We start from the raw sequence: 18244 nt of genomic DNA on the forward strand, positions 1-18244 counted from the left end.
GAAGGCCTCTGTAGAACATACAACCGATGGACTTATTCATTATGTTGGTAATGGAGTTCTTTTTTAATCTGAAAGTTGCCTCTTTGTAACTTATGCCCATCAGCCAAGTTCTGCCTGGCAAAGATCTGGTAGACAGACGGTCCCCAACTAGATTGGTTCGACTTAGATTTTTCGACTTTAACAATGGTGTGAAAGCAATATGCATTCAGTGGAGATCAGTCTTTGAATTTTGATCTTTTCCCAGGCTAGTGACATACAGCACCTAACTCTCTCCTGATGCTGGGTAGTAGCAGCAGCCGCAGCTCCCATTCAGCCATGTGATCACGAGGGTAAACAACGGATACAACCATTCTGTACCCATACAACCGTTCTGTTTTTCACTTTCAGTATGGTATTCAGTAAATTGCAAGAGTTGTCCAGCACTTTATTATAAAATAGGCTTTGTGTTAGATGATTTTGCCTAATGTAAGTGTTCTGAGCACATTTAAGGTAGGCTAAGCCAAGAGATGATGTTTGGTAGGTTGGATATATTAAATGCACTTTCGACTTTGGATATTTTTAACCGGCGCTGGGTTTATCGGAATGTAACTGCATCATAAGGAAGATCTGTACTCCCTCTTCTAGGTGTCAGGCTTGCTTATACTTGAAGGCGATCTTTGCCAGCCTAGACACTTCCCTTTCTAATACTGCATACAATTTCCTAACTCCTTATCATTCTAGTGTTCCCTTTGGACAGTTAAATTGATTATTTTTGCTTTGAAAATGTGGTGGCCGTGTGTGTGTAGAGAGGTGAGGGGAGTACGGCAGGAATGTGGGGAAGGAATCTCTGATTACTATTTCTTAGCTTTCATTCGCCATTTTTTTTCTAGGTGTTAGGCGTCCATTGGTGAGATCTCGTTATATGATATTAAGTACATGGCTTTTACAGCGGTGTTCCCAAGTCACCATCTCTTCAGCAGATGTAAACAAGAACAGGAAGACACAGTTTGTACTGAAGCCATAATACCTGTCAGACAGAATTTAGCACTCACTTAGTATCAATACTTGGAATTTTAAATAGCTTTCAGTACACCCTGTCCACACTTGCATTCACATATATTATCTCATTGCTCCCCAAACTTCCTACTGTTTTAGCTTGCATCATCATTTTTCTTTTCCAGGACTGTTGAAATAATCTGTTTCGCCCATTCTCTGTGTTCCCCCCGCCCTCTCGCCCCTAGTCTGTCTTCTGACTGTAGCCAGAATGATCTTTCTAAACTACAGAGCTGTCTGTGTCACTCTTCTGCTTAAAATCCATTAAAGCTTTCGTTCTGCTTTTAAAAGAAAGTTCAAACTCTTCATCAGGAGATAAAAGGGTTTTCATGATCTGCCCCCTGCCTATTTCACTAGTTTCACATCCTGTCTTGGCCTTATAAGCACTCAGTACTCAAGCATCATTTAAAAACTTGTAGATCACTACCCGAAATGCCTGTATCTTCTTTTTAACTAACAACTTGATGCTTGTCCTTCAAGGTAAGTAGTTATCACTTCTGGAGAGCTTTCCTTGACTGGAATAAAAGTTCCTCTTCTGTGCTCCAGTAGCATTCTGTTAATACTTCTTATTCAAACCTCTGTGGTCATCTTGTTTAGCTTGTTTCTTTCCCCACTAATTAGATTTTATTAGACTGTAAGATCTTTAAGAACAGGAACTCTTACTCATCTCAGTTTCTCAAGTGTCTGTGACAAAACAGATGTTAATGAATGTTACTTGAACAGATAAATGAAGGAATTAAGATATCATTAGATTAAGCTGTGACAGGAACCATGCCCTGTTCATTTGTATATTTACAGGGCTTGGCTTAGCTTGATGTGTGGCCCGAGGTGAGTGCTTAGTATAGGTTAACTGAATAATATAGAGTTGCCCTGTGTTTTAGTTTATTAATATCCATGTCGTGGTAGTGTAAATAGGAAAAGGGCTTTATTTATATACTTGAGAAGAACATTTGAATTTTTTGTTTGTGAAAGGACAGACTAAGGTCTTCTTTTCTTTATCTGTAAAATGAACAAGTTGGACAATCTAATCTCTTAAGGTTCTTTCCATTTCCAGCATCCCACTAGGAGGACCAGCTATAATCCCTGGATCTGGACCATATGGAGTACAATCTAGAATTGTATGATGCCTTTTCTTTTTTTTTAAAGCAGCTCCATTACACTGTTGAGTCTCATTAACCTAAGATAAGTTATAAAATGGCCAAACCTCGTGCATGAACTGTTGTTGTCTCCCCTCCAGAGACTGCTGTTCCTTTGGTTTTCTTGAACTTCAGCGTAAGACTTAAAGGCATCCTAGTGAAATTTTGTCCTATGAGATTTGGTGTAGATTTTTGCAGTTGCCTTGAATTTTAATTCCTCCATTTATGACTTAGCTGTGCATCCTCCATTTGTAGTACCTAAATTTTGTTACGCATGTAATAGACATGCAAATATTTAAACAAATGGTCATATACCTAATATATCTTTGCTCAAATAACTAAAACAATAGGTGTTGTAGTCAAGATGTAGTCTTTCTCTTTTTCTTTCCTTAGCTATTTTTTTCTAGATTGTTCAGTATGTAGGAAGACCACTGAACTTCGAGTCAGAAGATCTGGATTCTAAGTCCTGGCTTTTCTGCTTACTACTATGTGATGTTAGGTCACTTAATTCCTCTGGACTTCGAATTTCTAATTGGCATGAGAAGAAAAAAGACTAAAGTCTCTAGTTTTCTGCAATTCTGGCAGTATGATTATCTGGCCCACACTTGGATGTAGTATGGAATTGTGGTTGAGAGCTTGTTGAGAGTCTGGGGTCAGACTGCCTGTGTTTTCATCCTAGCTCTGCCCTTACTGGCAGAGTGACATTAATCTCTCTGGGCCTCTGTTTCCTCATCTGTAAAATAGGGTTAATAATACTGCATGGTTGCTTTGAGTTAGTTCTTAGAATATATTCCGCACATGGTTAAGGACTATATAATTGTTTGCTATCATTATACTTTTTTTTTTTTTTTTTAACAAGACAAAAGATATCAGTGAAGACATTGCACTTTCCTGTGGGCTCCTGGGACAAAATATAAATGCTTATTTTTACAGTTGGGAATTTAAAAATGTGGTAGAAGCCAATGTGGAAGTGTTTAAAAAGTTAGTGATACATTATGAATCGTTATCTCACACATTAGAAGGAAAGACTACGTCTGCTTTACTAGCCTCAATAGTGGGTGATTTTGATGTTTTAGGAAATAAATGTATAGCTTCAGTTCTCTGTGCTAGTAGGAAAGCCAGTAGCTGTAAATTCTTAGATAACTTCTAGCCATGTGTGGAAATATTGGCTTGAATCTCTTGCTTCCATTCAACATTTTAATGAATCTGCAGGTAGCAGCCAGATTCACCTTTTCTCGCCTCTCACATCTCTGGACATCTAGTGAACTATGAAATGGCTAAACGTTGGGCTAAAAAGGAAGTGGACTGGCCCGGATAATCACTATACAGGCTGATTTCCTCTGGGTAATTAAGAGCTGACTGTCCTCATCAGGGTCCTCTCTTTCCTGTTAGCAGCGGCTTCCCTTTTGAGGCTCAGGATCTCCTAGGATCCTAAAGGAAAGGCCTGTCTCCTGGTGGCTAGACTGACATTGTCCCCAAAACTCTCTCCTACTTTCCTCAGTCTGTAGTACCTTCCGGGGAAATAAGTTCTGCCTGGATGCCAGAAGAGTGAGAAAAAGGGCACGCTTTGGTTCACCTTCCTTAAACCTTACCCAGTAATGATTATTTTGATTTTTGGAGACTGTGAAATTATTTAGTATTTCTAGAAGTTGCTCTACATACTCATTTGGGATATGCCTTAAATCTTCAGTTGGCTGTAGGTAAGTGGTTTTATTTCTTAACTTGCCAGGAACATTCTACCTCCTTACATATATAGCTTCCCTACCCCAGTTTAGTTACTCTGGTTTAGGTCCCTCTCAAAGACAGCATGGTGTAGCAGGAGGCCTAGCTTTAGAGCAGGACAGATGGATATGTAATCTTGGTCTAGTTATTTAACCTTTTAAAAGTAACTTCATCTCTCAAATGGAAATGATAATACTTTTTTTTAGAGAATTGTTGGGATTAAATGAAATGATATTTAAAGTTTTTGGCACATTGCCTGTGAACTAACAGTGGGTGCTCAATTAATTTTAGCCTGGGTTATTGAGTGCCTTCTAAATGTGTTAGAAACTGGGATATGAAGAAGACAGTCCCTGCACTCAAGGAATTTAAATCTGATAAAGGAAAAGGTTACTAAATGTGAATCAGGAAATCTTTATTCCCTTTTATTCTCTCTTCCCTATTTCTTATGCATTTCTTTTCCTAGGTTAAGGTAAATTCTAGAAGGACCCTTCCTCCAAGAGTGACTAAGAAGACTCTAATAAGAGGAACAAACTGAGTAGAGTTGTCACAGGTTATCGGGGTGACTGGGAGCTTAGTCAAGGAGGGATAAAGTCAGCTGTTAGTCCCGTTATTAGTAAGTAGTAACAGGATTATTACCAGTTTGTAGGTGGGAGAGATGCCTAACAGGGGGTAAGGAAACTGTCAGGGAACTGAGGCAGGTCACAGGGCTTGTTTAAACTGAGTGACCTGCTAGGTAAACTTGTGTTTACTTTTTTTCCCACTTGCAGTCTTTTGGGCTAATTTCTGGAAACCTGCTTTCCTGGGTGCTGCCCCTCCCTCCCTGTCTTCAGGAACGGGATTGGAAGTAGCATTAGCCTGAAGAAGTTGTTCTATTTAGGGAGCTAAAGCAGAGGGCCAGTGATTAGGCCCTTATCTGCAGTGGGGCCTTTCTGAGTGGTGTGGGGACAGGATCGGAGCATCTGTCCTGACATCAACAGAGGCTCGGCTTTTTCTATCCCCTGGTTGCATCAGAATTATGAAGAAGCACTGATGGGCCGGGCCATCTGAATGAAAAAGCCCTTCATTGTGTTTCTTCAGCATTCCAGTGTCTGGTACAATTAGCCAAGACTCAGAAAACAAGTTGGACAAACAAGCAAGCAGCCTTCCACTGAAGGATAAAGGGATTTCTGGCACAGCTGAGTTAAGTGCGTTGACTGCAGAGACAAAGTGGGAGGGTCTGGGAAGAGGAAGGTGCCTTTGGGATGACATTCCTGGCTGGATGAGGGGAAAGAATGGAGCAAACAAGCAAATGGTATTTTTGAAGCTGATGAAATCTGCTGTGCCAGATCTCCCTAGAGGCTGGTTGGGGCCGGGCTACTCTGTAAGGAGGTGGAATCACTGGGGAGAGACTTTGACTCTTTGGGCAGCTCAAAGTTGGGACATGAAGCTCCCTGTGGAATCTAGGAAATCCGTTGGCGGCGGACAGCATGTGTGTGGGCTTGCCCCGTGATAGCCTCCCCGACCGTGGGGCCTTCTCAGTCGGTTAACACTTTACACACAGTTCAGCCTGAGAAGAGTCCAGCACCAGCAACAGGTTGTTGGGCAGTGGATGCACTCGGCCTGTCTCGGCCCATTTTACCTCACCAGCCCTCCTGCAACTGTCTCAGATTCACCGGGTCACAAGCTTCTGCTCTGCAAGTGGAGGGTACCTCAAAGACCGGCTTCTGCCTGCGCAGGCTTACTCACTCACTAACTCGGCTGGACTTCTGCATCCGAAGCGCCCACCTCGCCTGCTGCTGTTGGTCTGAAAACACTGAGCTGGTGGCGCTCTTGAATAGGATGCCTCTTGCATGAAGACCTGGACCCAGTTTGGAAGTGCCCCAGGGAGGAGCTTCCTCTCTGACCTCAAGGGGAGGGAGGAGGTCAGTAGGAAGTGGTGGGTGGAGCCACTTCTCCTAACTTCTGCTGTCTCTGTTCATCGCACGGCCCTTTGGCTGTCTGTCTCTGTTCACCTCGCAGCCTTTTTTAAGGAGCTGCAGGGTGTGCACAGGCCCCTAGCTGGAGGTTCTTTGGCACACCTTCCTTCTAGGCAGGGTCAGCAGACGCTGGCGACATGTGGCCCAGTTACCAAGATGAGCACGAGTTCAGCACCCACCTGGTTTGCCGCATGTGCTGCATGGGTTAGTACGTGAAGTTTTTTTTCCTTGCCTGGGCCTGAGGATCCCAAATAGCCCTTACTCTCACTGACTCATAGGAACGCATGGGCTCTGAAGCCTTGGAGGCGTTCCAGCCTTTGGGCTTGTTAAAACGTGCAGTGGGAGAGACTGGGGTGCCCGATTTCCTGGGGAACTTCTTAAGCTTGTAGTGACTGGCAGTTAAGAGCCTAGGCTTTGGGTGTGGGACTTTTTTATAGAGACTGAATTCATGCTCATGCTTCTGTCTGTATCAGGAAACCACTTTTAAGTTATGTTGCATAGTTCTGAAAGTCCAGGGCGTATTTTTAGGAGAAGTTGGTTGGTTACAGAGCCACCTCTGAGCAGACAGGATTGTGGGAGGAGGGGAGGGTGGAGTCATGACCCAGGTTTCCTCTTTGGGGCTGATTGCTAATTCTCTTACATTTACTCTCTTGCCGGCTGTGAGGAGGGAAAAAGGCTTGAAAGTGGTCTGGGGATGGGGATCTTAAGAAGAGTTGGAGGCTAGGAAAAGAGTCTTGTTGGCTTAGATCTCTCTTGATAAAGGAGAGGAGTTCATTTAGATAATGTTCAGTGACCTTGAGCAAGTAGCCTAGCCTTTTTTGGCCATAGGTTTCCTTGGCTTCCAAACTGGAGGGTGTACAGACTGATGCTGGAGGTATCGTCACCAATTTCCGGTAAAATGGAAAAGATAAGGAAAATGTAGTGTGCCTTTCATAAAGATAAACTTATTTAAAGAACTGTCCTTTATTCTGAAAGTGCCCTTTCTACTTTTTTGATGTTAAAATGTCCATTATTTTATGAAAGAATTGTTGTCAGATGGTAGTTTGGTTTTAGATAGATATCTTTACTTAGCAAAATAAAAAGTTGACAACTTGATATTAGGTTTTCTAATTTATTTTGGAATATTTACTCGTTTGTGAAATCTAAGTTTAGGAACTACTGGATTGATACTAGTACTAATATCTTTTGGTTTTGTATTCTTAGTCTCTAAAGCAGAACAAAATTGTGACCCAAACAGGCGGATTTTCACTAAAATTGAGATTGCTGGTTGTTTGATCAAGAGGAGACCTCAGAAGAAATCTCAGAAGGGGAGTAGCAGAGCCAGGGTTCCAATCCTGTCTCCTGACTGCTAGACTAGTACTGCCAAATTTTTAAGTGCTTTCTGAGAAACAGAGTTGGTACTATATAATAATGTTTGGGCACAAGGAGTAGCAGTTTTAGTCAGTTACTGCCATGGAGTCTAGCTTTTTATCTTTCCAGTATCATTGAGATTTCTTCCCTGAGATCTAGAGGAAAGACTCTTCTGCATCTGAAAATGCTTAGAGATAAAAGGGCCCTTTTTCTGTAATCAACAGAAAAGTATAAAGAAGTCTAGAATCTTTATTGAAATTTTCAGGGCAAAACATCATTCTCCTAGCTCATCCTACTCTGTTTAATCCCCTGGAGATACATACATATATATACATATATATATATACATATATATGTATATATATATATGTATATATATATAAGAGAGAGAGAGAGAAAGAGAGAGAGAGAGGGAGGGAGGGAGGGAGAGAGAGAGAGAGAGAGAGAGAGAGGGAGAGAGAGAGAGAGAGAGAGAGAGAGGGAGAGAGAGATTGAAATAGGCCCTAATTCATACAGTCATTATGAGGAGTATATGATGTTAAAGAGCTTAGCTCAGTGCAAGCTCCTCTGCTGATTTTGATATTGTTGATTCACAGCTGGTATTTGGAAACCATTGACCTAGTCCAGACTCCACACTTTATAAATGAAACTCAGGCTCACAGAGGGGAGATGAGTATCCTATAAGGTAAGCCACAGAGTAGAGGCTAGGAAATTCAAGTTATAGCCCTGATTCTGCCCCTCTGTAACCTTATCTAAATTCTTAAATCTGGGCTTCGATTTCTTCATCTTTAAGATGATTTTTTTGAGGATTGTTAACCCCTATATCTCTTTGTATCTGTGAAGTATTTTATTTTTTCTGAATGTGATACTCCATTAAATACTCTAGAAGCTATTGTGTCTTTCTCCCTCTTCCCTTCTCCGTATAAGCCTCTCGTTCTGTCTCTGTGGCTCTTTCTTTTGCCACCAGGCTTACTCCTGGCTTATTTCTTTATGTAACTTCTGCCTTGTACTCTCTGATTCCCAGTAGGGCAAAGAATTACTGGTAACAAAGTTCAGATTTTCTTAAGAAATAACATAAAATTTTAATTTTGCCCTGAAGTCCCTAGTTATCACTTTCCTAAATTCCCACGTCTCAGTCCTCATTGAGACGTTCTGAGTCTTCACCCGCTCTTGGTGACAGATACCTTTCATGAATCCCTATTATAGTTGTAGTTTGCACCTCTCCTCTTCCCTTCATTATATAGGACTATATTGTGTTGCCTTCTAATAATTTCACAGTGGCAGGAGAGTGTGGTGGTTAAAAGTCCATGACAGACTTGGATTTGAATCTCAATTCTACTACTTAGTAGCCATGTGACATTGGGCAAATTATTAATAAGCATTTCTGAGCCTCAATTTGAACTATGAAATGAAGGTAAATAATGTGTACTTGATAGAATTGTGAAGATTAAGTCAAATATCAATACTAAATGAGACAGGCCTTGCACAGTGCCTGACATGGAGTAAACACAATAAATATCGAGGTCATTCTTATCTCCCAAAGTTGACTTATATACTTCTAAGGAAAGGAATCATTTATAATACTGGTGCCATTGTATATTATTGGTAAACATTTTAATCGCTTGATCTCCATTTCAGACCATTTTCTTTGAGCTCACATTAAGTGGTGTGAAGTCTCCTGGGTCTAGATGTGGCAAGAAGAATTTAGAAAAGCTGTAACTGTGGAAGGGACGTCTGAATGGAGATCCCTGCTCTCCGCTGAAAAGCAGTCTTTTAATTATCATTTGAGAATATTTTTTAGTCTGACTTTGCAAATACCATCATAAAGTATCCATATAGATATAACCTTGGCACGCAGTGGGCTCTCACATAGTATATATGGTTAAATAAATGAGCATTCCTGAGTGCTTACTATTGTCCTAAATGTTGGATATATATATATATTTTTTTAAATTAATTAATTAATTTATTTATTTTTGGCTGTGTTGGGTCTTCGTTTCTGTGCGAGGGCTTTCTCTAGTTGCGGCGAGCAGGGGCCACTCTTCATCGCGGTGCGCGGGCCTCTCACTGTCGCGGCCTCTCTTGTTGCGGAGCACAAGCTCCAGATGCGCAGGCTCAGTAGTTGTGACTCACGGGCCTAGTTGCCCCGTGGCATGTGGGATCTTCCCAGACCAGGGCTTGAACCCGTGTCCCCTGCGTTGGCAGGCAGATTCTCAACCACTGTGCCACCAGGGAAGCCCCTAAATGTTGGATATTTAACGAAATTTAAAACATGGTTCTTGACTCCAAAGAACTAAAGTTCAGATAGAGAAATGGGATTTACATGTAAAGATATCTAGCAATAGATTTTATATGTTCAGTGCCAAGTAAATTAAATAAACACAGGCATCCAGAGATGGCTGGGATAGCCAGAAAGGTGTAAAGGAAGAAGTGGACTTCAGCTGGACCTTGTAAGGAGGCTCTAAATTAGATAAAACAAGAAGAGGAGGGTAGATATTTCAGTAGGGAGAAATAGGTGAACAAAGGCAAGAATGTGCAAGGTATGTTTGGAAACTGAGGTCAGAATGGTTGCAGTTGAGTCATGCAGGGGAGAGTCTAAAGATAAAGTTGGAAGAGTAGATAGATTGTAAATTTCTTCAGGTTAGGGACCATGTCTTATCTTTATCTCTTCCAACCACCTAACACATAGTGAATAAAAACTGGAATTGAATTTCAGAGGATTGTAGTGGACAGTAGAAACAAAGGACTTGGGCTTGAGCCTCTGGTCATCTGAGAGCCACTAAAGGATTTTGAATAGAGGGGTAATACGAGCAAAGTGGTGATTTAGAAAGACTTGTTGAAATAGGCTGGCTGTACTACCTGCCATGGCCTCAGCTATCAACTGTTAGCATCAAATCTGTATCCTCAATTCTGCCTGCTCTTCTGAACTCTAGACCTAAGGTTCCAGCTGTCTGCAGGAAGGGCCTGCTGACATCTCATTATGTTTCTTCTACTTTACCCAACCTATCCTCATACAGGCTGTGCCACCTGTTTTACTGATCTCCAGGTACCACTCCTCCCAGTTGCTGTGACTGGAAACTTTTTTTTTTTTTTTTTTTTTTTGTGGCTGCGCTGGGTCTTCGTTGCTGTGAGCGGGCTTTCTCTAGTTGCGGCGAGCGGAGTCTACTCTTCGTTGTGGTGCACGGGCTTCTCGTTGCGGTGGGTTCTCTTGTTGCGGAGCACAGGCTCTAGGGCGCGCGGGCTCCAGTAGTTGTGGCACGTGGGCTCAGTAGCTGTGGCTCGCCGGCTCTAGACACAGGCTCAGTAGTTGCAGTGCACGGGCCTAGTTGCTCCACAGCATGTGGGATCTTCCCGGACCAGGGATCGAACCCGTGTCCCTTGCATTGGCAGGCGGATTCTTAACCACTGCACCACCAGGGAAGTCCCTGTGACTGGAAACTTTAGAATTATCTTGAACTCTCCCTTTCCTTAACATTTAGTCAGTAGTTAAGGGCTATTGTTTCTTCCTCTACATTGGAGTGGGGATCTGGCTGCCCCTGCCCTATTCATGCTCTTAGATTTCTTTCTTGGTCTGTCACACACAGTAGGCCTCTAATTGCTTCTACCTCTTAGTGTGTCTCTGCTGCAGTCTGGCCTTCCGTCCAATGCCAGATTAAGCTTTCCAAAACACCCTCTGGTTCAGAAAATTACAGGGGTATCCTTTTATCTACTGAATGAAGTAGATGCTCCTCATTCCTGCTCTCTGGAGTGATGTGGTCTCAGGTGACCTTGTTAGCTCCCCTTCTCATTACATGGCTAACTGTATGCTTTGTGTAGCCACACCATTCCTTCCAGTGTATCCTGTGTACTCACATATCACCAAGTCACTGCTTGTGCTTATTCTTCACTCTGGAATTCCTTAATCTCTTTTTGGGCTGCCAAAATCATACTTGTCACCCAAGGTTTACTTCAAATACCACACCTTTCATGAACTCTTCTCCTATCCGTCTGTCAGAATTAATCAGCTTTTGTTTATCAGCATGATTTTGGGCAGCTTGTATCTGGTGTGCTATTTGCTTGGTGTTATTGTTAATTATTTATTTACATATTGGTCTCTGCCACTAGATTGACCTCATGTGGTCAAGGAACAGGCCAGTTCCAACTTTCTATATATTTATTTCCCTCTTTGTCAGCTCAGGTATCTCATTATTTATTTATTTATTTAAAAGATTTATTTTTTATTTATTTATTTTATTTATTTTTGGCTGTGTCGGGTCTTAGTTGTGGCGTGTGGGCTCTTCGTTGTGGTGAGCGGGCTTCTCTCTACTTGTGGCGTGTGGGTTTTTCTTTACTCTAGTTAAGGCGCGCAGCCTCCAGGGCATGTGGGCTCTGTAGTTTGCGGCACGCGGGCTCTAGTTGAGGCGCGCGAGCTCAGTAGTTGCAGTGCGCAGGCTTAGTTGCCCCGCGGCATGTGGGATCTTAGTTCCCTGACCAGGGATTGAACCCACATCCCCTGCGTTGTAAGGCGGATTCTTAACCACTGGACCACCAGGCAAGTCCCAGGTATCTCATTTTTAGATTTTCAGGTGGTTGGTGCTTCTCGGGCTTCTTGAACCACTTGTAATTTTTCTGTGGCCCTCAGGGAAACAAGCAGAGGCTCTTCTCCCTTTGCTTTTTTAATGATTCATGATGCTGTGTTGGGCTGTGTTGGAATAGAACACAGAACTGTGTGCCTCAAATGCAGGCTTTCATTCCGACCCCAGGCCTATCCTCAAAATGCTCCAAGTAGAGTAGGACAGATGGACAAGCAAACTGTGATATCTTGAAATAGGCACAAGAGGGAGATCACTCAACTAGTGTATATAAGGGATGGAGGAGGTGACAGCTGAGTTGAATGCTGAAGAATGAGTAGTCAAGGAAATGGGGGAGCTATCTTCCATGCAGAGAGAACAGTAAATGCAAAGCATGGAAGGGTGAGAGCACATGCCTCATTTGGGCAAAACTGTACATTCGGCAAGGCTGGAAGTTAGAGTTTTTATGAAAGGGTGGAGAGGGAAGAGTGGCCACATCATATGGGGCCTTAGGTCCCAAGCTAAAAAGTTTAAATGTTATCCTGAATGCAGGCATCAGGCTTTAAAATCCAATAGAGCTGGGTTCAGACTTACCTTGTGATCTCTGGCAAGTTACTTAGCCTCTGTGGGCTTTATCTTTCCTGTAAAATAATGCCTCTCAGGGTTGTTGAGCATTGGAAACAGTATATGTAAGATACTTGGCATATAAGTAGAGACTCGATAAATGTTATCTGTTAATATTATTAGGATAAGGATTCACTGCAGGATTTTAGTGTGGGCAGCATTGTCCACAGTGCCGGCAGCACTGAGGAGGGTGGTGTCTTAGTTTGGGCTGCTGTAACAAAACCATAGACTCAGTGGCTTAAACAACAGACATTGATTTCTCACACTTCTGAAGGTGGGGAAGTCCATGGTCAAGGCACCTACAGGTTTGGTGTCTCGCGAGGGCCTCTTCCTGGTTCATAGACAGCTAGCCCTCTTCTTGCTGCACCCTCACGTGGTGGAGTGGGAATGAGAGAGCTCTCTGGGGTCCCTTTTGTAAGGATACTAATTCCATTTATGAGAGCTCCACCCTCATGACCTAATCACCTCCCAAAGGCTTCAACTCCTACTTCTGTCACATTGGGGATAAGATTTCAACATACGAATTTCAGGAGGACACAAGACATTCAGGCCATAACAGATAGATTATAGCAGGGAAACCTATTAGAAGCAGAGAGGGAGACAAGAAGAGTTCATTTTTAGACAAGTTGAGCTTGAAACGAGCATGAAATTTTTAGGAGTCAGTTGGACATATGAGAGTGATGTTTAGGATAAAGGCCTGAGCTGAAGATACAGATTGGGAATTGTCAGTGTACAGGTTACAGTTGAAACTGTGGAAGTAGATTAAATCATTCTGGGAGAATGTAGAGAACAGGTATTATTTACTTCTTTTTGAAATCTATAGGTTTTTGTTTTCCTCCATGCCGTAGTGTACATAACACCAAAAATTTTGCATGCGATTTTAGGTAGTTTATGACTCCCCCCAACCCCGCAAATCCATTTATGGACCCTTAGGCCCATGGATATCTTAAGAAGCTGTAATACAGAATAAAAAGGAAAGAGGGCTAAGAATGAGTAGACATTTAAGGGGTGAACAGAAGAGAGGGAACAGTTAAAGGGGAAGGAGGGAAACCAGGGTGGAATGAAGTCTCAGAATCAAGAGGGAGAATGGGTTTAAAAGGTAAAGGAATGGTCACCAGTGTCTTCTGGGTTGGCAGTTAGGTGACTGTGGGGAGGGCAGTTTCAGTGAATTGGTGGAACTGGAAGCCAGGTCACATGGCTGAGCAGGACGTGCAGTAGAGACAGTGAACACTGTCATCTCACTGTTCCGGAGCCGAGGGGAAAGGAGAGGAGTCGTTAAAGATATACAAGCTAGGGGATGATGGTTGGATTAAATTCTCAAGGAGAAGGGAAGATATAGGATCCAGATTTCAGAGGGAAGGACTTGCCTAGGTAACAAGGAGGGACATCTCTGCCAATGAAACTAAAAGAAAATTAGGGTAGGTATTGGTAGCTCGGTGTCCTGTAGTGGTCTTAATAAAGTTGGAAGCAAGTAGTAAATCCCTCTAATTAAGCAACCCTCACATGATTAATTGGTGCCTCAATATGTTCAATCTAAGAATTTTGCAGTGGCCTGTTTGGTTCTTCGTGGTCAGTTCATAGCCTTTGGTGGGGCTGAGCTTACAAGAAGCATCTAAAAGAATATCACCTTTCCTGTGATTGACTGTTTTCTTCTTACATAAGGGTACCTTCTTAAAATTCTATCTCCAGTGTTAGGTAGAAAGATCTTCACTGGGCCTGGAATTAAATGAAGGATTTATGTATAGGGAATCAAACCTAAAACTTATTAAAAACTTTCAAAGTCTGAGCTGTTTGGAGTGTTCTGAAGGTCTCTGTAATAAAGTTGCTCTTTGGCTTCCCTAATGAATTTCCTTGCTGATATTAAGATCTTAAACTCCAGGCACTGCAGTATCCTCTTATTCTGATACTTAAGTCAGGAGAGAATGTTCATGTAATTGATTGGTCTGCGACAAAGGATCCTAAAAAAGGATCCTCTGGCTTTGGGGCAAGGTTGTTCTATAAAACCCTTTCCTGAGGAACTTACAGCTTGGCTCTAAGCAGGCTAGCTGCTCTTGGGAAGGACTTGTAATCATGCTGCTTTTAGTAATTACATTCAGAATTAGTACTTGGACCTCTTCCCTCTGAATTGAAAGTCAGTTTTTTAGCTATTCGAAGCATGACTGATATGAGGCCATCCGGTTTCCCTAGTGCATTATCCCCAAGGTGGGGCTTGGTAGGTGAACAGCATAACTGTGGGTAGTAAAATTTAAAAGACTCAATCGTGTTAATCGCATCTTCAGGTCTAAAAGAAATGAGGCAGTGGACTGAACTCTTATAAGTGACTTGGTTTTGATTTCTGTGTGTTTCTTTAGCCAGTCTTCTAATCATATATTGGCCAATCAAGAATGTTTATTTATTTTACCTATAAGAGTCCAGTCCAGGGAATTCCCTGGTGGTCCAGTGGTTAGGGCTCGGCGCTTGCACTGCTGGAGCCCGGGTTCGATCCCTGGTAGGGAAAATAAGATCCCACAAGCTGCGTGGTGCGGCCAAAAAAAAAAAAAAAAAAAAAAACCGTCTAGTCCAATATGTAAAAAAACTCAGATACACCAGTAAGTATCACCTGTTTGCTGGGACATGCAAACATAATGGAAAAACAGTATTAAAGCTAACTAAAAGTTCTGCCCACCACATTTTCACCAATGCCAGGTCCACTCTGCTTTACTCTATTTATTACCCTTATAACCAAGAATAGTCTGTTTCTAATTTTACAAAGTTCTCACTCTGAAGACACAGGTTTTCTTTATAGAATTTCTTTTATTATAAAAGTAATATGGGTTTGCTATAATAGGTTAAACAATACATAGATGGAAAAGAAAAAGTTAACAGATTTCCTTTTAAACTAGCCAATATTTTAAAGAGGTGGAATTCATGTGATTTCTTTTTAGTCCACTGCCTCAGTTCTTTTAGACCTGAAGATGCGATTAACACAATTGAGTCTTCTTTATTTTCTACCCATAGTTATGCTGTTAACCTACCAAGCCCTCCCATGGGGATAATGCACTAGGGAAACCAGATGTTTTCTCATCAGTCATGCTTCCAGTAGCTAAAAAGCTGACTTTCAGTTCAGGTAAGGGGAAGGATTTATTTTAGTCTTATAATGTAGAGCTTTAGATGTTAGAAGCTACGGGACATGCAGAAAAGTAAAGCATGATCTCTTTCCTCAAGGAGTTAATGATTTCATTGATGAGTAAGAATGAGCATATTAAAAGATCAGAATTTATATAATTGTTTAAGTACGGATTGAGTGATTAGCATAGTAAGTACCATAAAAATTTGGAGAACAAAGAGACTATTGAGAAATGGAATTGTCAGGAAAGGCTGCCAGAGTAATTTTTCTCAAACACAAATCTCACCATGTCATTCTTCTGTTTAAAATCTTTCAATACTTTCCCTTACCTTCCCCTTACCAGTTTCTTGGTGATAAAGTTTGGACTCCTTAGCTTGTCATGAAAGGCCATGATTTGACCCATGCCATTCTATCCAGTTTTAAGTGTCACCACTACCTATTACATGTCCTGTCTTTCAACCATCCTTAATTCTGTGCAGTTGTCTGAACATGAGCTCCTTCTTACCTACGTGACTTGGCACTAGGTAGAACTTCATGTAGTAGCTTTGTGCCTTCTCTTTCTGGCTAACTTGTACTCATCTTTTAAGGTTTAGTTAGTCACCCACCTGGAAACGTTCACTAACCTCCCATGGGTCCCTCCTCTACTCAGACAGGCTTAGCCATTTCTCTTACGTTCTTGAGCACTCTGTGCTTACCTCTGTTAGCAGCACTTGTCAAGCTGCATTGAAGTTATTTCTCCTTTCTGCTAGACTTTTAAAGGTAGGGACTGTGACTTTGTGTAACACAGAGTATTCCAAGCAGCTAGCTCCTTAATAAGGACTTATTCAAAGAATAAATGAGTGAATGAATGAGCTGAATTTTAAAGAATAAATAGCATTTGGAGAGGTGGAGAGGAAGAAAGTAGCTTGCCATGAAGAGAAAACAAATGTCAGTGATTTAGATGAGATTGTAGCTGCAAGCTGATTCTGATTCAGTCTGCAGATGGTACAGGCTTGGAAAGGATGATGAAGAGGTCAGATAACTGAATCAGCATCTAAAGAAGATCAAAAGATCAAAATATGTTGGAATGACAGTTGTCAAATCTAATAAAAATTCTGGCTTCAAATACTTGCAGGACTCTATGAAGTGAAAATTAGATAAGACTTAAAAAAAAATCCCAACAGTTCCAAGTGAGAGCCAATAGGTAGAATTTAGAAGGATGCAGATTAAGACATGTTATGGAACTATTAAGTTAGTATGTGTTGCTTTATGAGGTAGTGAATTCTCTATTATCTTAAGTTTTAAGAGTCAATAATATTGTAGATGTATGCAAGATTTGGACAGACCTTTCAACTCTGAACATATGATTCTTTGTTGTTGAGGGGATTTGTGAATCAGCAGGGAATTAGACTAGATCCATTCTAATTCCTATGTTCTGTGGTCTGTAATATAGGAAGAGATCACTGTTCCTTGCAAATTAAGCAGGAAAGGAAGAGATAGAGGTAAGGTTAGAGACAGATGAAGCAGCACTTACTGGATGGCTATAGATTCAGAAAAATAAGAAGATAGTGCATCCACCTGGAAGTGGAGAGAAAGCCTTAGCATTGTTTGAAACGGTACCTGTGTGGCTTTTACTTGGGAGTCAGTAAGAAGGAATAACTGTGGCAGTAGGGAGAGAAAACCTAATTGAAGTTTATGTGAATTACTAGTGAGCCAGAGTTACATAATTCTGCTACTTTCTTCTGAAATTTCTCTGAGTTGGAGAAGAAGTGGAGGAGTCAAGCCATGGTAGTCATTCAGGTTTGGGGATTGTCCTGGTGAACATACTAGTAGAAGGTTAGGCAGGTGAGACTCCCTGGGGTATTAGTGACTGCAGCTTTGAATTGCTTAACCATGTTGCCTAGCACAGACTGGGATCATCTTAGGTGTTCTTAATAAACAGGGTAAAATAAGAAGGGAGTGACTGAAGGTTGAGAATGATGAGGAGGTATGAAAGATTGATAAAGATGACTGCTAAATAGGTATGTTTGGAGAAGGAATGAGGCTCAGGAAGTGGCATGGTGGTGGCTGGCTGTGAATTGGAGATGAAGGTCAGTGGAGCCAAGCAGGCTCACATGCACTGTCCACACATATGCTGAAGTAATTTGAGGATGATGCCATAGGATACCCTTGGAGATAGTAAATGTGAACCAAGTTGTTAAGAGAAGTTAACGTAGATTTGCCACGTGGAGGGAGCAGGCAGCAGGGAATGGTCGATGACAGAAAGGATGATTTGAACAAGATGGTATAGTGGAGGGCAAGGGCTTCAAATAAGTAGAAAAGGAACGGAGCTGATGAATCAGTGGTCTGGAGGTGGTGTTGTGGGAGAAGGTGAGTCCTCCGTAGGATCAGGCCTCTGTGGCGCAGTCATTGTCAACTGTTGACAGTCATGCTTCTGTTAAAGAGGTGAACAAAATTGAGAATGAAAGACAATTTGCCTACAAAAAAGGTGGGGCTCTGTAAGACTTGGGAGAAGGGAGGGAGGGAGGAGGTGTGCGGGGCAGGGCATAGTGGGCAGCTCTGAGCGTTTGGTTGGTGAGGCTGGGGAGGAAGCTGGAGTGAGGGAGTACTGGGGAGGAGGGGGTGGGAGGAGAGCATTGATCAAGAGGACCGGTGTGTGGAGGGTGAGATGTAACCCTGCACTATAGGCGTCCCGAACGCCAAGGGCACTCCACCCCTTCTGTTGGGGGTTTTCACAGCTTTGGCTTTTTGGAGCTTGCTGGGGGCAGGGGAAGTAGGGAACCACTGTGC

The 18244-nt window shown here is 42.1% G+C and overlaps 1 protein-coding gene across 6 annotated transcripts in view; it reads left to right on the plus strand.

Moving 5' to 3' along the window:
• MACF1 (microtubule actin crosslinking factor 1) overlaps positions 1-18244 on the plus strand; it is a 328417-nt gene that overhangs the window by 90831 nt on the left and 219342 nt on the right. Inside the window, exon 1 of one of the 6 annotated variants that reach the window (XM_068539575.1) lies at positions 5777-5791. The exons of the other annotated variants lie outside the window; for them this stretch is intronic. The gene's annotated coding sequence lies outside the window, so the exon portion shown is untranslated. Of the gene's footprint in view, positions 1-5776; positions 5792-18244 lie in introns of those variants that run through there. 6 annotated transcript variants of the gene reach the window in all.

This window comes from Eschrichtius robustus, chromosome 3, assembly GCF_028021215.1.
Source record: "Eschrichtius robustus isolate mEscRob2 chromosome 3, mEscRob2.pri, whole genome shotgun sequence".
NCBI lineage: Eukaryota > Metazoa > Chordata > Mammalia > Artiodactyla > Eschrichtiidae > Eschrichtius > Eschrichtius robustus.